Raw genomic sequence first — 23,080 nt, forward strand, 5'->3', positions numbered from 1 at the left:
TTCCTGCTGTATCCTCTGACAATCCTCATCATTATCCGCAACTCCATCAACCTTTGTGTCGTCCGCAAACTTACGAATCAACCCAGATACATTTTCCTCCAAATCATTTATCTATACTACAAACAGCAAAGGTCCCAGCACTGATCCCTGTGGAACACCACTAGTCACATCCCTCCCTTGAGAAAAAACCCCATCCACTGATACCCTCTGTCTTCTATGACCGAACCAGTTCTGTATCCATCTTGCCAGCTCACCTCTGATCCCGTGTGACTTCACCTTTTGTACCAGTCTGCTATGCGGGACCTTGTCAAAGCCTTTACTAAAGTCCATATAGATAACATCTACTGCCCTTCCTTCATAAATCATCTTCGTCACTTCCTCAAAAAACTCAATCAAATTAGTAAGACACGACTTCCCCTTTACAAAACCCCGCTGTCTCTCACGAATAAGTTCGTTTGTTTCCAAATGGGAGTAAATCCTGTCCCGAATAATCCTCTCTAATAGTTTCCCTGCCACTGACGTAAGGCTCACCGGCCTATAATTTCCTGGATTATACTTGCCACCCTTCTTAAACAAAACAACAACATTGGCTATTCTCCAGTCCTCTGGGACCTCACCTGTAGCCAATGAGGATGCAAAGATTTCTGTCAAAGCCCCAGCAATTTCCTCCCTTGCCTCCCTCAGTATTCTGGGGTAGATCACATCAGGCCCTGGGGACTTATCTACCTTAATGCTTTGCAAGACACCCAACACATACTCCATTTTGATAATGAGATGGCAGAGACTATCTGCACTCCCTTCCCTAGGCTCATCATCCACCAAGTCCTTCTCTTTGGTGAATACTGATGCAAAGTACTCATTTAGCACCTCGCTCTTTTCCTCTGGCTCCACACATAGATTCCCTTCTCTGTCCCTGAGTGGGCCAACCCTTTCCCTGGTTACCCTCTTGCTCTTTATATCCGTATAACAAGCCTTGGGATTTTCCTTAATACTGTTTGCCAATGACTTTTCATGACCCCTTTTAGTCCTCCACCTCCTTGCTTAAGTTCCTTCCTACTGTCTTTATATTCCTCAAGTGCTTCGTCTGTTCGTGGCCTTCCAGCCCTTACAAATGCTTCTTTTTTCTTTTTGACTAGGCTCACAATATCCCACGTTATCCAAGCTTCGCGAAACTTGCTAAATGTGTCTTTCTTCCTCACAGGAACATGCTGGGCCTGGATTCTAATCAGCTGACGTTTGAAAGACTCCCACATGTCAGATGTTGATTTACCCTCAAACAGCCGCACCCAATCTAACTTCGTCAGTTCCTGCTTAATATTGTTATAATTCGCCTTCCCCCAATTTAGCACCTTCACCCGAGGACTACTCTCTTCTACACCAGCTGCTCAGCCATGTGTTTTGCTGCACTATCTTCCTATTTCTAGCCTCACTGGCATGTGGCACAGGGAGTAATCCAGAGATTATAACCCTTGAGGTTTTTTTTTTACTCACTACCAAACTCCCTAAACTACCCCTGCAGGACCTCATCTCTCTTCCTGCCTATGTCATTGTTATCGATGTGTACCACAACCTCTGGCCATTCACCCTCCCCCTTCGGAATGCCCGCTGTCCGTTCTGAGACATCCTTGACCCTGGCACCAGGGAGGCAACATACCATCCTGGAGACTCTTTCACGTCCACAGAAGCGCCTATCAGTGCCCCTGACTATAGAGTCCCCTATAACTATTGCTCTTCTGCACTTTGCCCCTCCCTGCTGAACAACAGTGCCAGCCGTGGTGCCACTGCTCTGGCTGCTGCTGTTTTCCCCTGATAGGCAACCCCCCCCCCCAACAGTATCCTAAACGGTATACATCACACTGGTACACTCTTGTCATCCTGGAGTACATTCTTCCACACACCACTTCCTACACCCCTTCTCCTCCCTCTCAGAACCGCGACAGGGTTCCCTTGTCCTCAATTTCCACCCCATCAGCCTCCAGATCCAAAGAATCATCCTCTGCCACATCTGCCACATTTAGCGTGCTGCCAGTACCATCTTCCTCTGCCTTTCCCTGTCAGCGATCCAAAGAGATGATTCCCTCCACGACAGCCTCCTCCACTCCTCCAGTACCCCCACCAGCTCGTCCCCTTCTTATGAGAACCTTCCCCTGCAATCGCAAGACGTGTAATACCTTCCCATTTGCCTCCTCTCTCCTCACTATCCAACGCTCCAAACACTACTTTCAGGTGAAGCAGCGATTTACTTTTTTCAGTGTAGCATACTGCATTCGCTGTTCACAATGTGGTCTCCTCTACACTGGGTAGACCAAATGCAGATTCCACTTTGCAGAACACCTCCACTCAGTCTGTCAGCATGACCCCGAGCTTCCAGTTGATGGCCATTTCAACACCCACCCGCCCCACCCCCGGCTCTCTTGCTCACATCTCTGTCCTGGGATTGCTGCAGTGTTCCAGTGAACATCAACGCAAGTTCGAGGAACAGTCTCTCATTTGCTGATTCGGCACACTCCAGCCTGCCGGACTGAACGTTGAGTTCAACAATTTCAGAGCATGACGCCACTTCCCCCGCCACCCTCCCCCATTTTATGTTTAGTTATTTTTTTATTTTTTCTCTTTTTTATTTCGTTATTATATTTTAGGATTTTTAGTGTGTTTGGTTTGTTTCTACTTTGCCTAACCACTGTTTCTGTTTTTTGTTTTGAATGCTTGTGCTTGCATTGCTTTGTGTTTCGCAGTCTGTTCGTACCCTCCCTGTGCTAACGCTTTGTCTTTCACCATACCATTAACATACCGTTTGCCTTTGTTCCATGACCTTCTGGTCAGTTATTCTCTGTAACCTTGTCCTATCAACACATTATCTCTTGCCCACACCCCGCTTTACTTGCTTAAAATCTTTTATATTTCTAAAATGTGTCAGTTCTGAAGAAGGGTCACTGACCTGAAACATTAACTCTGCTTCTCTCTCCACAGATGCTGCCAGACCTGCTGACTATTTCCAGCATTTCTTGTTTTTATTAAAGTCGTTATCACCCCAGTAAACTCTTGTGCAGAACCATCACACACCTGATTACGTCTGGCACATTCTTGGGCAGTCCAATCATATATTTGGGCGAACTAGCCCAAATGTTGCAAAAGGAATAGGGAGGGAGGTAAAAGAGGTGGGGGAGTGGCATTGCTAATCAAGGATAGTACCACAGCTGCAGAAAGGGAGGTCGTCGAGGAGGGTTTGTCTGCTGAGTCAGTATGGGTGGAAGTCAGAAACAGGAACGGAGCAGTCACTATATTTGGAGTTTTCTATAGACCCACCAATAGCAAAAGAGACACGGAGGAACAGATTGGGAGGCAGATTTTGGAAAGGTGCAGAAGTAACAGGGTTGTGGTCATGGGTGACATCAACTTCCCTAATATTGATTGGAACCTCCTTAGTACAAATAGTTTGGATGGAGCAGATTTTGTCAGGTGTGCCCAGGAAGGTTTCCTGACTCAATATGTTGAGAGGCCGACTAGAGGGGAGGCGATGTTGGATTTGGTGCTTGGCTATGAACCAGGACAGGTGGCTGATCTCTCGGTGGGAGAGCATTTCGGTGATAGTGATCACAACTCCCTGACCTTTACTACAGTCATGGAGAGGGATATGAGCAGACGGGATTGGAAAATATTTAATTGGGGGAGGGGGAATTACAATGCGATTAGGCAGGAACTGGGGAACATAAATTGGAAACAGATGTTCTCAGGGAAATGCACGACAGAAATGTGGAGGTTGTTTCGGGAGCACTTGCTGCGACTGCTGGATAGGTTTGTCCCGATGAGACAAGGAAGGGATGGCAGGGTGAAGAAACCTTGGATGACAAGAGATATGGAACAGTTAGTCAAGAGGAAGAAGGAGGCTTACTGAATGTTGGGTCAGGATCAGACAGGCCTCCAGAGGGTTACAAGGTAGCCAGGAAGGAACTGAAGAATGGACTGAGGAGAGCTAGAAGGGGACATGAAAAAGTCTTGTCGGATAGGATTAAGGAAAATCCCAAGGCGTTCTACACTTATGTGAGGAACAAGAGGATGGCCAGAGTGAGGGACGGGCCGATCAGTGATAGTGGAGGGAACTTGTGCCTGGAGTCGGAGGAGGTAGGAGAGCTCCTTAATGAATACTTTGCTTCATATTCACCAGTGAGAGGGACCTTGTCGTTTGTGAGGACAGCGTGAAACAGGCTGATATACTCGAACAGGTTGATGTTCAGAAGGAGGATGTGCTGGAAATTTTGAAAGGCATGATGATAGATACTTCCCCGGGGACAGACGGGATTTACCCAAAGTTATTACGGGAAGCGAGGGAAGAGATTGCCGCGCCTTTGGCGATGATCTTTGCGGTCTCACTGTCCACTGGAGTAGTACCAGATGACGGGTGGGTGGCAAATGTTATTCCCTCGTTCAAGAAAGGGAATAGGGATAACCCTGGGGATTACAGACCAGTCAGTCTTACGTCGGTGGTGGGCAAATTACTGGAGAGGATTCTGAGAGACAGGATTTATAATTTTTTGGAAAATCATAGTTTGATTAGAGATAGTCAGCATGGCTTTGTGAGGGGCAGGTCATGCCTCACAAGCCTTATTGAATTCTTTGAGGATGTGACAAAACACATTGATGGAGGAAGAGCAGTGGATGTGGTGTAGATGGATTTCAGCAAGGCGTTTGATAAGGTTCCCCATGGTAGGCTCATTCAGAAAGTAAGGAGGCATGGGTACAGGGACATTTGGCAGTCTGGATAAAGAATTGGCTGGCCCATAGAAGACAGAGGGTGGTAGTAAATGGAAAGTATTCAGCCTGGAGCTCGGTGACCAGTGGTGTTCCGCAGGTATCTATTCTGGGACCCCTGCTCTTTGTGATTTTTATAAATGACTTGGATGAGGAAGTGGAAGGTTGGGCGAGTAAGTTTGCCGATGACACAACGGTTTCTGGAGTTGTGGACAGTATGGAGGGCTGTTGTAGGTTGCAGCGGGACATTGACAGGATGCAGAGCTGGGCTGAGAAGTGGCAGATGGAGTTCAACCTGGAAAAGTGTGAAATGATTCATTTTGGAAGGTCGAATTTGAATGCAGAATAGAGGCTTAAAGACAGGATTCTTGGCAGTGTGGAGGAACAAAGGGATCTTGGGGTCCACGTCCTTAGATCCCTCAAAGTTGCCTCCCAAGTTGATAGGGTTGTTCAGAAGGCGTATGGTGTTTTGGGTTTCATTAACAGGGGGATTGAGTTTAAGAGCCGAGACGTAATGCTGCAGCTTATACAGCACTGGTTAGACCACACTTGGAATATTGTGTTCAGTTCTGGTCGTCTCATTATAGGAAGGATGTGGAAGCTTTAGAGAAGGTGCAGAGGAGATTTATGAGGATGCTGCCTGGACTGGAGGGCATGTCTTTTGAAGAAAGTTTGAGGGAGTTATTGTTTTCTCATTGGAGCGAAGAAGGATGAGAGGTGACTTGATGGAGGTGTACAAGATGATGAGAGGCATAGATAGAGTGGATAGCCAGAGACTTTTTCCCAGGGCGGAAAGCGCTATCACCAGGGGGCATAATTTTAAGGTGATTGGAGGAAGATTTAGGGGAGATCTCAGAGGTAGGTTCTTTCCACAGAGAGTGGTGGCTGCGTGGAATGCACTGCCAGCGGTGGTAGTAGAAGCAGATACATTAGGGACATTTAAGCGACTCTTGGATCGGTACATGGATGATCGTAGAATGAAGAGTATGTAGGTGGTTTGATCTTCGCGTAGGTTAAAGGGTCGGCACAATATCGTGGGCTGAAGGTCCTGTACTGTGCTGTACTGTTCTATGTTCTATGTTCCAGCCCACTCTTGGGCACACTAGCAGGCACTTCGACACAATCGCACACACCTGCTGACTCCCAGCACACTCTTGGGTCCCCGTGGCATTCTCTTGTCATTCTCCAGCATACTCTTGGACAGACCTAACGCACTCTGGGCACACTAAGCAACCTCTTTGGCACCTCTATTACTCACTTGGCCTCCCCATCACACTCTAGTGCGCCCAATCACCCTCTTGGCCACCAGTGGCACGCTCTTGCCATTCCCGGGTACACTCTTGGATACACCAGTACACTCTTCAGCACTCTTATTTCACTCTGGTCACCCTAAGCGCCCTCTTGTGCACCCCCAGTACACTCTTGGGCACATCAATCACTCACTTGCTCATTCCTAGCTCTCTCTTAGATAGCCATAGCCCACACTTGTCATTCTCCAACGCACTCTTGCAATGACCTATCGCACACTATGCACATTGATCAATCTCCTTGGCACCTCTAGTACACTCTGTACCCCTACTGCACTCTTTGGCACTCCTATTACTCACTTACCTTCAGCTACTACACACCTTGGGCACCCCATGGAATATATTTGGGCACTCCAGCACGCTCTTGGTTATCCCTATAGCAGCTATCACCCTCTTGCCATCATCCATTACACTTTTGGGCACCCCTATGCCGCATTTCTGCAACGCTATCACTTACTTCGGCACCCCTAGCATCCTGTTGCCATCCCCTATCACATGTTCTGTCAGCCCTATTACACTCTGAGCACCCCTAGTACCCACTTGGCCACCCCCACTACACGCTTGGGCACACCTTGTACACACCATTGGGTAACCTTGGAACACTTCTGGCCACACCAGCACTCTTTTGGACACACCTATTTCCTCTTGCCTTCCCCTTGCAAATTCTTGCACACACCTAGAGCACACTTTGTCACACCTGGAACACACTTGGGCACACCTATCATGCATTTGGATAATACTGACAGATTCTTGCGTTCGCCGATTATACACTTCAGCACATCTATTACTCAGTTGGGCAATCTTAGAAAATTCAGGGTACTCTTAGCATGCACTTTCCATCACCAACTACAGCCTTGGGCACCCCTGTCACATACTTGGGCACCAGTACCACGCTCTTGGGCTCACCAATCACACACTTACCATCACGAAGCACACTCTTGAGCACCACTAGTACGCTCTTGGGCACCCCTAGCATGCACTTGGGCACACCTATCACACACTGGAAAACTGCTATCACACACTTGCGCACCTGCAGAAGACTCTTGTCAGTCTCTAGTACACTCTTGGACAACAGTAACACACTCTGGACAAACTGAGCATGCTCTTCGTCACCTCTCGCACACACTGGGTTCCACACTTGCCATCCCCGAGTACACTCTTTGGCACCCCCAGTATACTCTTAGGCACTCCTATCACATCCCTTGGGCAGACCTAGCACTTTCCTGGGCACACCTATTACACTTTAGGCACTCCAACTAAACATTTTGGCAAACTAGCCCACTCTGGTAAGCCCAAGCAGACTCTTAGTCATCAGTGGATCTAGCACACACTTGCTCACTCCTTTACGCACTCTTAGCACACACTTTTCATTCTCTGCCACACTCTTGGCCATCCCTAGTACACTATAAAAAGTGAGCAATCTCTTTGGCACATCTATCACAACTTGAAGAACACTGGCACCATCTCGGGACTCCTAGCACACCCTTGCCTTCACCTAACACACGTTGGCACACCACTTACCTACTTCAGCACGCCTATTACACACTTTGGCAACCCTAGTACACTCTTGGTTCCCCCATCACTCAATTGCTCACACCTAGCACCGTGGGGTACTCATAGCATACCCGTGCCATTTTCTAGCATTCTCTTGAACAGGACGAGCACACTCTGGGCACAAAGTACAATCTCTTTGGCACCTCTATTACTCACTGGGTGGCTCGTCACACTCTTGTGAAACCCATCACGTTTTTTCATGCCACTGGCACAATCTTGCAATCCCCAAGTTCACTTTTGGATCGCCCAGAACACTTTTCGGCACCCCTATTACAGGCTGGGCACTCTTGGGGTCCGCTTGGGCACCCCGAGTCCACCCATGGGCACAATGATCACACACTTTAACACTCCTAAGACTCTCTTAGCACCGGTAGCTCACACTTTTCATTCTCTAACACATTTTTGGACAGCCCTATCTATCACACTCTGTGCACACTGATCAATGTCTTTTGAACCTTTATTTCACACTGCGTATCCCTATCACACTCTGGGCACCCGTGCTGCACTCTTGGGGACACTTAGCACACACACAAAAATTCCTAGCACAATCTGGGCAGGCCTATTACGCACTTACCTTCAGCTAGCACACACCTGGGCATACCTAACAATCATTGGGCACACCATGCACTCCCACGGACCACTCGCACACACACATGGGCACAGCGTGGAAGACATTTTGGGCACTCCAGCACGCTCTCGGACACCCCTATAGAACCTATCACATTTTTTCCAACATCTGGCACACTCTTGTGAACCCCTAAGACACCCATCTACAAACCTATCACATGCTTGGGCATCCGTAGCACACTGTTACCATCCCATAGGACATGTTTGGCCACCCGTATCGCAATTCTCGCACACCTTGGGCATCCCTAGAACACTTTTGGGCACACCAGCCCTCCGTTGGACTAGCCTATCACCTCTTGCCATCCCCTAGCACATTCATGGACTCACCTAGAACACGTTTGGGCACACAAAGAACACACTTTGGCATATATAGCATGCGCTTGAACACTACTGGCACACTCTTGCGATCCCCTATTACACTCTTCGGCACACTTATCACTCTCCTGAGGAACCTTAGAACATTCAGGGCACTCCTAAAACACACTTTCCATCAACAAGTACAGTCTTGGGCGCCCCCATCACATACTTGGACACCACTGCCACGCTTTTGGTTGCCCCAGCACTTCCTTGGGGAGAACTGGCACACACTTGCCATCACCTAGCCTACTCTTGGGCAGAAGTAATACGCTCTTGGACACCCCTAGCATGCTCTTGGGTACATCTGGCACACAGTTGCTCACTCCTATCACACTCTGGGCACCTGTAGAACACACTTGTCATTCTCCAACACACTCTAGGACAGCCCTCGCACACTCTGGGAAAACTGATCACGCACTTTGTTGACCTCTAGCGCACACTGGGCTTCACTAGCACACACTTGCCATCCCTGAGTACACACTAGGCACACCCACTACACACTTGGACAACTCTACCACACTCTTTGGCTGCCCCAGTACATTCTTGGGCACACCTTGCACACTCTGAACACTCCTAGCACTCTTCTTGGCAACTAGCCCACACTTGGACAGCCCTAGCAGACACCTGGGCACCCTAGCAGACACTTGCCATCCCCTAGCAGAAGTTTTGTCTCTCCTAGCATAGTCGTGGGCATACCTAGCAAACACTTACTCACTCCTAACACGCCCTTGGTTACCCTTATCACGCACTTGTCATTCTCTCGCACACTCTTGGCCAACACTAGCACACTATGGGAAAACGGAACAGTCTGTTTGGCACGTCGAGCACACACTGGTCACCCCCAGCACACTCTTGTTCACCCTTATCACACACGTGAACAACGGTAGCACAATCTAAGCATTCCAAGCGCACACTTACCCTCAACTAACGCACACTGGGTACACCAAATAACCACTTGGCACCTCTAGCACACACCTGGAACGCTTTTGGGCCCTCCATCACTATCTTGGGTAGCACTATCTTACTCTTGCTGCCATGTAGCATACTCGGGACATCCCGAGTACACATTCTCTTGAACAACATTAGCGCAATCTGGGCACCCCTAGCACACACTTGCCGTCTCCTAACATATACTTGGGCACACCTAACACACTCGAGCTGCACTGTGCAGCCCCTCGCCCACCACTAATACACACTTAGGCACGTACTTGCTATCACCTAGCACACTCTTGCTCACACCTATCACACACTTGGGCACACCGTGCAGCCCGTTGGCCACCTCTGATACACACTTGTGCATCCTAGAACAAACGTGGGTACACCTAGAACACTTTTGGGCATCCACAGCACTCTCTTGGACACCCAATCACATGCTTGCCATCCCTGACACACTCTTGAGCACACCTAGGACATCTTGGGCACGCTTAGACTGCTCTTGGGCAGCCATGGCATGCTCTTGGGCACCACTACCACACACATGCTCACCCATAGCGCTCTCTGTGCACTCTAAGCAAACACTTGGGCAAACTAGCCCAAACTTGGGAACCCCTAGCAGACACTTGTCATCCCCTGGCACAGGTTTGGCAAACCCGAGCATACTCTTGGCCACCCTCATAACACTTTTTGGCACACCTAGAACTCTCTTCTGCACACTGTTGGCAAACAAGCACTTTCTTTTGCAGCACTACTACACACTTGGCCACACCTAGCACGTTCTTGGGCACTCCTAACACGCTCTCGGAACGCTGAGCTCCCATTTCGACAAAATAGCCCACTCTTGGGCATCCGTGTCAGGCACTTTGACACCGTAGCACACACTTGCCATCCGCTAGCAGATGTTTGGTCACTCTGTGCACGGTCTTGGGCATACCTAGCACTACCTTACTCACTCCTAGTACACTCTTGGGCACACTTCGCACACACTTGTCATACTCTAGCACACTCTTGGCCAGCCCTAGCACAGCCTGGGAAAACTGAATACTCACTTTGGCACTGCTTAAACACACTGGCCACACCAGGCACACCCTTGGTCACCTCTATCGCACACTTGGGAATCCCTCGGACAGTTTCCAGCACTCCATTACACTCTTGGACACGCCTATCACACTCTTGCCATCTCCTATCACTCTCTTCGGCACACGGAGAAGACTCTTGGGCACACCGAGCGCGCACTTCTCTACCCCTACCACAATATGGGCACACTGAGCTCACACTTTGGTACATCAAGCATATACTGGGAACACCTATCACTGTCTTGTGCACACGAGCACACTCTTGGATACCACTAGCACGCATTTGGGCAACCCTATTTCATTATGAGCACACCTATCATAAAATTACCATCATCTATCACACGCTTCTGCACTCCTAGGACACACTTCTGCAACCATAGTACTCGCTTGGTCACACCATTACATGGCCGCCATCCCCTAGCTCACTCTTGGGTACCCATGGCAGGTTTTTGGGCAAACTAAGAAGACACTGGGGACAACCAGCGCATATTTGGGCAACCTTAGTCCCCAGTCTGGCACTCCCACTGCACACTTGGACACCCTAGCACACTCAGGCCATTCCCTCATACATGTTTGGCCACATCTATCACATTCTGAGCAACCTTAGTACACACTTGTGCACTCTGGACTGCCCTATCACGCACTTGGATACCTCTATCACATTTCTGGGTACCCCCAGCACTCTCTTGAGTAATACTAGCAAAATAGGGGCACTCGTAGCACTCATTTGCCGTCTCCTGTCACACACTTAGGCACACTGAGCAGCGCCTTGGCTTCCTCTACCACACATTTGTGCAACCATAGGATACTTTTGGGAAGTACAGAACTGTCTTGGACAAGCATGTCACACTCATGCCAGCCCCTTTAACACACTTGAGCGCCCCTAGCCCACTCTCGGGCACCCCATCACTCTTTTGGGCACCACTATCACATGCTTGGGCACACTTGGCAGACACGCGGACTCCCTAGCATACACTTACCATCCCCTAGCACATGTTTGGTTACCCCTTGCACACTCTTGGGCACACCTACAAAACATTTGCTCACTCCTAGCACACTCTTTGTCACCCTGATCACACTTTTCCATTCTTTTGCACACTCCTAGACAAGCCTATCACAGTCTGTGCACACTGATTTCTTTCGTTGGCACTGCTATCAAACACTGGGCTCCCCATCACACACTTGTGCACCAAAGCACACTCTTGGTCACCATTGGCACCCTGTTGTCATCCCTGTGTACAGTCTTACGCATCCGACAACACTCTTCAGCACCCCATCACTGTGGGGAACCGAAGCGACCTCTTGGGAACCCCTACTACTCAATTGGGCACAACTGTTACGTCCTTGGGCAATCCTATCACTCTCTGGGCACGCCTAGTACGCTCCTGGGCACACATATCACGCACTTGGCTACACCTAGCACACTCTGGTCACACCAATTACTCATGGGAAACTATCCCACTCTCAGTCACCCTTAGCAGACATTTGCCATGCCCTAGCACATGATTAGTCAACCCTAGAAAACAGTTGGTCACACCTGGCAGACTCTTGTCATCCCCTATCACATTCATGTATGAACTTAGGCATCCCTAGGGGCTCTTATTCACCCCTATCATGCTCTTGAGCACCCCTAGCAGACAATTGCTCACTACTAGCGCATGCGTGAGCAACTGCAGCACCATGCTGTCATTCTCTAACGCTCGTTCTTGGAATATCCTAGCACTCCCTGAGCACACTGATCGCTCTCGTTGGCACCACTATCACACAGCTTACTCCTCCAGCACAGTCTTGGATCCTACTGGCACACTCGTGCCATCCTGAGTTTAGTTTTGGGCAGTCTTAGTACACTATTATGTGCAAAGAGCACAACCTTCGGCACCGCTATCACACTCTTTGGCACACCAGAACTTTCTTGGGCACACCTATCACACACTTGCTCACTCCTAGCACTCTCCTGGGCACCCGTAGTACACACTTGTCATTCAATTGCACACACTTGGGCAGGCCTAGCACACTGTGGGCACAATGACCACCCTCCTTGGCACCTCTATCACACAGTGCTCTCCCCTAGCACACTCTTTTCACCCCATCACACGCTTGCACACCACTGCCATGCACGCACCATCACTGAGTACACTCTGGAGCACCCCAGAACAGTCCTTGGCACTGCTACCACACTCTGAGGCAAACGTAGAACGTTTTGGGATCTCGCCATCACCTAGCAGACACTTGGGCAACCCTGCCACCTTCTTGGGCAGCCCGAGCACACAGTCGGGCATACTAGTCCACGCTTGGGCAGCCCTAGAAGACACTTGGACACCCGAGCATACTCCTGCCATATCCTAAGACATGCGTGGTCATCCCTAGCACCATCCTGGGCATCCGTAGTGCACACCTTCTCACTCCAACCACACTATTCGTCACCCAATCACCTCCTTAGGCACATCGAGTACATCCTGTGCACTCCGAGCACACATTTGGCAAGGTATCCCAGTCTTCAGGACCCCTATAACACACTTTGGCAGCTCTAGTACACACTTGGTCAGAGCAAGGACACATTTGCTCACTCCCAGCCCACTTCTTGTGCACCCGTAGCACACACTTGTCATTTTCTGGGACGCTCCTGGACAGACCTAGCATATTCGGGCGCACTGATCACTCTCTTTGTTACCGCTAGCACGTACTCAGCCCCCCTAACACATTCGTGCTTTCATATATCACATTCTTGGGCACCTCTACGTAAACACTTGGGCACATCCACCAAACTCTTGGGCACCCCAAGCCCACATCTGCTTGCTCCTAGTACACTCTCAGGCACCTGCAGCACTCTCTTGTCATTCTTTCGCACACTCTTGGACAGACCGATCACACTCTGGGCAAACTGACCACTCTCTTTGGCACCTTTAGTGCACATTGAACTCCTCTAGCACACTCGGGTGCACTGCATCACACTCTTGGACACCACTGGCACACTACTGCCATTTTCGAGTACTGTCTTGGCATCCCAAAAGGCTCTTTAGCATCCCAAGAACACTCTAGCCACCCTAATCGCTCTCTTGGCCACAACTAGTCTACACTTGGGCTCTGTCTCACACACCTGGGCACCCCCAATATACTCTTGAGCAACTCGAGAACATTCGGTTCACTCCTAGCATACACTTGCCTTCACCTAACACACTCTTGGTCACACCAAGTACACTCTAGCACACCCCTGGTGCACTCATGGGACCCCTAGGACACTCCTGGGAACCCACCACACACTTGGCACACTGAACACATATTTGGACACTCCTAGCCCACTCTTGGATGCACCTATCGAACTCTTGGCACCTCTATCACAAGTTTTGGCACCAATAGCACAATCTGAACGTACTAGCACACACATGGTCACCCATGGCTCAGTATTACCAAACCCTAGCACATGATTGGCCACACGTAGCATGCTCTTGGACACATCTATCACACACTTGCTCACTCTTTGCACACTCTTGGAAACTCCAACTACACATTAGGCCAAACTAATCTTGGGCACACATGGCACGTTCTTGGGCACACTCATCACACTCTGGGCATAGCAAGTACATATTTTGGCAACCCTAGCCCCCACTTTGACCGTCAAGAAAATACTTGGACACCATAGCACTCTCCTGCCATCACCTGGCACATGTTTGTTCACCCCAATCAAACTCTGAGCACACTGATCACACACCTGGGAGACCCTTGTACCATCTTAGGCACCATCGCACACACTTGGACACCCGTAGCGAACCATTGAACAACCCTATGAATCTCTGGGCACACTGTGCACTCTCTTTGGCGCTACTATCACATCCTTGCCATCCCCTATCACACACTTGGGCACACCTATCACACTCTTGACTGCCCTCGCAGACTCTGGGCACAGCGGTCACTCTCTATGGCACCACTATCACACACTGGACTCCCCTTGTACACTTTTGTGCAAGCCATCAGACTCTTGGAAACCACCGTCACACTCTTGCTATTACGAGTACACTCTTCAAAGAATCACAGAATCACAGAATAATACAGTGCAGAGGAGGCAATTCAGCGCATCGAGTCTGTACCGATGCATTAAAACACCTGACAGTCAACCTAATCCCATTTGCCAGCACTTGGCCCATAGCCTTGAATGTTATGACGTGCCAAGTGCTCATCCAGATACTTTTTAAAGGATGTGAGGCAACCTGCCGATACCACCCTCCCAGGCAGGGCATTCCAGACCGTCATCACCCTCTGGGTAAAAAAGATCTTCCTCAAAACCCCATTAAACCTCCCGCCCCTCACCTTAAACTTGTGACTCCTCGTACTTGACCCTTCAACGAAGGGGAACAACTGATCCCTATCCACCCTGTCCATGCCCCTAATAATCTTGTACACCTCCATCAGGTCACCCCTCAGTCTTGTCTGCTCCAGTGAAAACAAGCCAAGCCTATCCAACCTCTCTTCATAACTGAAAGGTTCCATCGCAGGCAACATCCTGGTGAATCGCCTCTGCACCCCCTCCAATGCAATCACATCCTTCCTATAATGTGGCGACCAGAATTGCACACAGTATTCCAGCTGTGGCCTTACCAAAGTTCTGTACAACTCCAACGTGACCTCCCTGCTTTTGTAATCTTTGCTTCGATTGATAAAGGCAAGTGTCCCATATGCCTTTTACACCACCATATTAATCTGCCCTTCCGCCGTCAGAGATCTATGGACCAACACGCAATTGTCCCTTTGTTCCTTGGAACTTCCCAGTGTCAGGCCATTCATTCAATACTTCCATGTCACATTACTCCTTCTAAAGTGTATTAGCTCACACCTTTCAGCTTTAAATTCCATCTGCCACTCTTGGGCATTCCTCAGCATTCTTCGACATCCTACAACATGCTGGGCATCTCTAGTACACTCTTGGTGATCCCCATAACACTCTTGGGCATCCCTACCAGCGCTTGGGGGAATCCGAGCACATTGTTGGCTGTCCTAGCACGCACTTGGACAACCCTATCACAATTTGTGCAATCTGATCACTCTCTGTGGCACCTATATCAAACACTGGGAACCATTAGCACAAACCTGTGCACCCCATCACAATTCTTGGATACCACTTTCACACTCTTGCCAACCCAGAGTACACTCTTGGGCACACCCAGTATACTCTTTCACTGCCCCATTACACACTTGGGCACCCCTACTACAGTCTTCAGCAACCCTGAACATTCTGGCATGACTAGCACACACTTGCCATCACCTAGTACATTCTCGGTCACCCCTATTGAACTCTCGGGCGTCCCTAGTACACACCTGGACCGACCAGTACACACTTGGGCACCTCCATCACAAACTTTGGCACACCTACCACACTCTTGGGAACCCTGGGACATTCTTGGGCGCACCTATCACACTCTGGGTACTCTGAAAACTCATCTGCGCAAACTAGCCCACTCTTGGTCAACACTATCACACACTTGCTTACTCCTAGCACACACTTGGTACCCCTATCACACACTTATCATTTTCTGGCACACTCTTGGACAGCCCTATCACACACTCGGCACACTGAGCATGCTCTGTGGTGCATTTATTACAATCTGGGGACGCCGAGCACAATCTCCCACCCGCTCCCCGCCCCCCCCCACACCACCCAGTACACTTTGGGTAGCCCGAGGACACTCTTGGGCATCCCTAGCGCTCACTTGTACAACGCTAGCACCATGTGAAAACTCCTAGCACGCACTTGCCTTCACCAAGCAAACACTGGGCCGTCCTAAATCTCACTGGGCAAACCAAGCATCCGCCTGTGCATTTCGAGGACACTCCTGGAAACTCCAAGAACACATTGGGCTCTCCATTACACTGATGGACACCCGATAATACCCTTGCCATCTCCAATCACACTCTGGGCACACTTAGAACACAATTGGGCACTCCTATGACCCTCTGGGCACACCAAGCGTACTCTTTGGCACCTGTAGCATATACTTGGTACTCCGATCACACCTTTGTGCACCCCAGCACACTCTAGGACACTACTGAAACCCTATCACATGTTTGGGCATAATTAGCACTCATCTGTCATAGAGTCACAGAGTCGTACAGCATAGAAACAGGCCCTTCGGCCCACCGCGTCCATGCCAACCATAATGCCTATCTATACTCATCCCATCTGCTTGCATTAATTCCATATCACTCTATGCCTTGCACATTCAAGTACCTGTCCAGATGCCTCTTAAATGTCGCTACTGTTCCTGCCTCCACCACCTCCTCAGGCAGCTCATTCCAGATACCCACTATTCTTTTTGTGAAAAAGTACCCCTTTGATCCCCTTTAAACCTCCTCCCTCTCACCTTAAATCTATGCCCTCTAGTTTTAGTCACCCCGACCATGGGAAACAGACTCTGGCTATCTAACCTATCTATGCCTCTCATAATTTTATATACCTCAATCATGTCCCCTTTCAGCCTCCTTCGCTCCAGGGAAAACAGACCCAGCTTATTCAATCTCACTTTGTAACTCAAGCCCTCCAAACCAGGCAACATCCTTGTGAATCTTTTCTGCACCCTCTCTAGAATAATCACCGCTATTTCAAAAAGGGAGGGGGAGAGAAAGTACGGAATTATAGACCGGTCAGCCTGACGTCGGTAGTGGGGAACATTCTAGAGTCCATTATTACAGAGCACTTGGAGAACAGTCGTAGAATCACTATGGATTTCAGAAAGGGAAATCATGCTTTACAATTCTACTAGAATTCTTCGAGGATGTAACTGTGGAGTTGAAGAGGGAAGCCAGTGGATGTGGTTTATTTGGACTTTCAGAAGACTTTCGACAAAGTCCCACATAAGAGATTAGCGTGTACAATTAAAGTTCACCGATTGGGTGTAATGTATTGCGATGGATAGAAAATTGGTTGGCAGACAGGAAATAAAGAGTGGGAATAAATGGGTATTTTTCAGAATGGCAGGCGGTGACTAGTGGGGTACCACAGGGAACAGTGCTAGGAGGCCAGCTATTCACAATATCCATTAATGATTTAGATGAGGGAACTAAATGCAATATCTCCAAATTTGCAGATGACACAAAACTGGGTGGGAGGGTGAGTTGAGAGGAGGATACAAAGAGGCTTCAGGGTGATTTGAACAAGTTGAGTGAGTGGGCTAATGCATGACAGATGCAATTTAATGTGGATAAATGCGAGGTTATCCACTTTGGTAGCAAAAAACAGGAAGGCAGATTATTATCTGAACGGCTATAAATTGAGAGAGGGGAATATGCAGCGAGACCTGGGTGTTCTCGTACATCTGTCGCTGAAGGTAAGCATGCAGGCGGTAAAAGAGGCAAATGGCATATTGGCGTTCATAGCGAGAGGATTCGAGTACAGGAACAGGGATGTTTTGCTGCAATTATACAGGGCCTTGGTGAGGCCACACCTGGAATATTGTGTGCAGTTTTGGTCTCCTTATCTGAGGAAGGATGTTCTTGCTATGAAGGGAGTGCAGCGAAGGTTCACCAGACTGATCCCTGGGATGGCGGGACTGACGTATGTGGAGAGATTGAGACGGTTAGGAATATATTCACTGTAATTCAGAAGAGTGAGGGGGGATCTCATCGAAACCTATAAAATTCTAACTTGACTTGGACTTGACGGAGTAGATGCAGAAAGGATGTTCCCGATGGTGGGGGAGTCCAGAGCCAGGGGTCATAGTCCAAGGATACGGGATAAATCTTTCAGGACTGAGATATGGAGAAATCTCTTCACCCAGAGAGTCGTGAACCTGTGGAATTCCCTACCACAGAAAGCAGTTGAGGCCAAAACATTGTATATTTTCAAGAAGGAGATATAGGTCTTCGGCCTAAAGGGATCAAAGGGGATGGGGCGAAAGCCAGAACAGGCTACTGAGTTGGATGATCAGCTATGATCATAATCGAAGGGCCGAATGGCCGACTCCTGCACCTAGTTTCTATGTTTAACCATCACTCACTTCTTCACCACTACCACACACTTGTGCAACCCTAGAACATTCTCCACACTCCAAGCAGACACTTGCCATCACCTCGTACACTCTTTGGCACCCCGAGTACAGTCTTGGGCACTTCTAGTACACTCTTGGGCACCTGTAGCACACACTTGGTTACCCCTAGCACCCACCTATTTTCTTGCACATTCTTGGACAGCCCTATGCCAGTCGCAGCACACTGATCAAGCACTTTGGTGCACCTATTACACTCTGGGCGCCCCAGTACACTTTGGGCACCCCGTGGACACTTCTGCTTATCCCTATCACTCACTTGTCCAACACTAGCAAAATGTAGACACTCCTATCACAAACTTGCCTTCTCCTTGCAGACACTTGGGCAGCCCTAAAACTCACTGAGCAAACCGAATACCCCGTAGTTAATTTCGAGCACACTCTTGGCACCCTGAGAACACAAGGGGCACTCCATTGCTCTTTTGGACACCCTGTTGCACTCTTACCATCTCTAATCACATTCTTCAGCACACTTAGAACATACCGGGGCATCCTATGACACTCTGGGCGCACTATGCATACTGCTTGGCACGTCTAGCATACACTGGGTACCCCGATCACACCTTCATACCACCCATCAAGCTCTTGGACAGCAATGCAACCCTAACACATTATTGAGCATAACTAGCACACTTCTGGCATTCCATGGCTTAGTCTTGGGCACATATGGCATATTCCTGGGCAAACCGAGCACACACTGGGTACAACAACTACACATTTAGGCAGCCCTAGCCCCAACTTCGGGCCACTATCACTGATTTAGATATCCGAGCAAACGCCTATCATCCCCTCGCACATGTTTGTCACCCCATCACGCGCTGCGCACCACAGTTGCACACCTGGGCATCCCTTTCACACACACGAGAACACCTAGCACACATTGTGCGTCCCTAGTACACCTTTGTGCACAGCTATTACACTCTTGGGCACACCATCACTCTGTTCGACACACCTCTCACACTCCTTTCAAATCGGTTGTGCACGCTCAACATTTGCTTGGACACACCTAATACACTCTTGCCATTTCTAAAAAACTCTTGAGCACCCCCTATCGCGTTCTTCGGCAGCCCTAGCATGCTCTTGTGCAACACAAATGCACACTTGCTTTACTCCTGGCACACACTGGGTACACTGAGCTCACATTTGGGAAAACCAGCCCACTGTCAGGCACGCCTAACAGGCACTTGTACTCCCTAGAACACACTTGCAATCCCCTAGCACATATTTTCTCACTCCTAGTACACTCTTGGGCACCTGTAGCATACTATTGTCATTGTCTAGCTCACACTCCTGGACAACCTGAGCACACTCTAGACACACTGAACACTCTCTTTAGCAGCTGCAGCATACACTGGGGTCCCCTATCACAATCTTGGGCACTCAGCACACTCTTGGGCTCCACTGGCACACTGTTACCATCCCCGAGTCTTCTATTGGGCACGCCTCAACACTCATTGGCATCCTATCATACTCTGGGCATGCCAAGCGCAATCTTTGGCACCGCTGGTACACTTCAGGGAACTCCAACACTCAGTTGGTCACCCCAAGCACACTCTTAGGAAGCCCTTCATTATTCTGCCCACTCCAATTATGCACTTGCCATCACCTAATACACTCTTGGGGACTCCAGAAACTTCTTTTTCACCCCTATTATACTTGGGCCACTCCAAGCACACATTTGGGAAAACAAGCCCACTCTTGGGCACCCCTATCATGTTTGTCTCCCCTAGCACACACCTGGGATTTCAAGCGCACACTTTCTAACTCCTAGCACACTCTTGGACACATATATCACACTCTTGTCATTCTATTGCACAGTCTTGGAGAGAACGATCACACTCTGGGCACACTGAGGACTCTCTTTTGCCCGTCTATCACACACTGGGATCCTCTAGCACTCTCTTATTTACTCCATCACACTCTTGGACACCACTGGCACACTCTTGCCATCTCTGAGTACACTCTTGGACACACCAGAGCACACTTCTGCATCACTACCACACAATTCTCAACCCCACAACATTCTGGGCACTCCTAGCACTCAGTTGATATCGCCTATCAAGCTCTTCGATACACCTACAACTCTCTTGGTCTCCCCTGGCATGTTCTTGGAAACAGCTGGCACACACTTGCTCACTCCTATCATACTCTTGGGCATCTGTATCACACGCTTGTCACTCTCTAGCGCACTCTTGGACAGCCGTAGCACACTCTGGGTACACTGAGCACTCTGTTTGTCACCTCTATCATACACTGAGCTCCCCTTGTACACTGTTGTTCACTCCATCACACTCGTGGACACCGCTATCACACTCTTGCCATCCTCAAGTTCACTCTTGGGCGCCCAGAAGACTATTTAGCAGCCCTAACATACTTTGGGGACCCAAGCACACTCTTGGTCACACCTAGTATACTCCTGGTTTGCCCAATGAGACATTTGGGTATCCCTACCACACACTTGAGCAACCCTAGAAAATTCTGATCACTCCTAGCACACACTTGCTCGCACCTAGTACACTCTTGGGCACCCCTAGTACACTCCTGGGCAGGCCTAGCTGACGGTTGAAACCATTACCACACTCTTGTGCAGTCCAAGCACACTTTTGGTCATACCTAGCACGCACTGGGCACCCCAAGCACATTTTTGGGCAAAATAGCCCGATCCTGGACACCCCGACCGGACACTTGGACTAGCACACACTTGCCACCCCCTAACACATAATTGGTCACACCTAGCACAATCTGGGCACGGCTGGCACACTCTTGGGCACGTCCATCACACTCTTGGGCACACCAATTACACAATTCAACAACCCTACCACAGTCTGGGCACTACTAGCGCACCCTTGCCTTCACCTCGTACACGCTTGGGCACACCTAATGCAAAGTGGGCCCACCGAACACCCGCTTGGGCACCTCTATTAAACGCAACGACACAGGTAGAACACATTTGGACACTCCATCAGACTCTTGGACACCCATATAACACTCTTGCCATCTTCTAGCGCCATCTTGGGCGTATTGGAGCACACGTGGGCACCCCGGGTACTCTATTCTGCACCCTTATTACACTCTGGGAACACTGAGCACAATCTTTGGCACTTCTAGCATACATTGGGCCACATAGCAGACTCATGACAACCCATCACATGCTTGGACAGCCCTAGAACAATCTGGGTACGCCTGGCGCACACTTTACATCATCTATGACACTCTTGGGCACACCAAGGACACACTTTTGTCGCCTTCGCAAATGTTTGGGCACCCCAAAACTCTGCTGCAACCCACTCTTAAGCAGCCATGGCACATTCTTGGATGCACCAATCACTCTTTTGGGCAAAAAAAGCATACATTTGGGCAACCCTAGATGACACTTGGACATCCTATCGCACTCGTGCCATCCACTCGCGCATGTTTCGTTACCCCTATCACACTCTGTGCTTAAGTATCACAAACTTTGGCACCCCAAGGACACACTTGGGCACACCTAACATGCCCTTGGACACCCCTATCACTCTCTGGGCGCACTTAGTATTCTTGGGCACCTCTGTTATACCCTTGTTCACACCTATCACACCGTTGAACAAACCTAGCACAATCTCTGTACTCCTAGCGCATACTTATCATCACCTAGCATACACCTGGGAGCCCCTCTAAACTCTGGGCACACCGAGTACCCTCTTGGCAACCTCTAGCACACACTTGGGCATTAATACAACACTTTTAGGGACTCCAGTACTCTCTTGGAAAAAATCATCGCTCGCTTGTGCAGAAAAAAAACACTACTAGGCACACTTACAACACTTTTGTTCACCCCTCGCATGCTCCTGAGCGCTCCAACCGCACAGTTACTCATTCCTAGTACACTCGTGGGCATGTCAGTCCTCAGCACACTCTTGGGCAAACCTTACACACTCTGGCCACACCGAGAAGTTTCTTTGGCATCTCCAGAAAACACGAGGCTCCCCTGCAGGCTCTTGTGCAACCCAGCACACTCTTGGACATTACTGGCATTCTCTCACCATCCCGAGTACACTCTTGGACATCCCAGAATACTCTTCGGCGCACCAGCAAACTGCAGGCACCTCAGGTACAATCTTGCGCATCCCCAGCACATACTTGAGCAACACTAATGCCCTCTTGGGCAAGACTAGCACATTCTGGGCACTCCTGGAACACACTTGCCATCACCTAGCACACTCTTGGACAATACTTGTACGCACTTGGGTACTGCTAGTGCACTCTTTTAGGGACTCCAGTACTCTCTTGGAAAAAATCATCGCTCGCTTGTGCACAAAAAAAAACACTACTAGGCACACTTACAACACTTTTGTTCACCCCTCGCAGAACCCTATCACACACGTGAACACTTCAACCACACACTTGGACAATCCTAGCATATTCCTAGGCACACATTTCAAACTCTGAGCACTCCAAGCGC

The sequence above is a fragment of the Heterodontus francisci genome, unplaced genomic scaffold, assembly GCF_036365525.1.
Source record: "Heterodontus francisci isolate sHetFra1 unplaced genomic scaffold, sHetFra1.hap1 HAP1_SCAFFOLD_421, whole genome shotgun sequence".
Lineage (NCBI taxonomy): Eukaryota > Metazoa > Chordata > Chondrichthyes > Heterodontiformes > Heterodontidae > Heterodontus > Heterodontus francisci.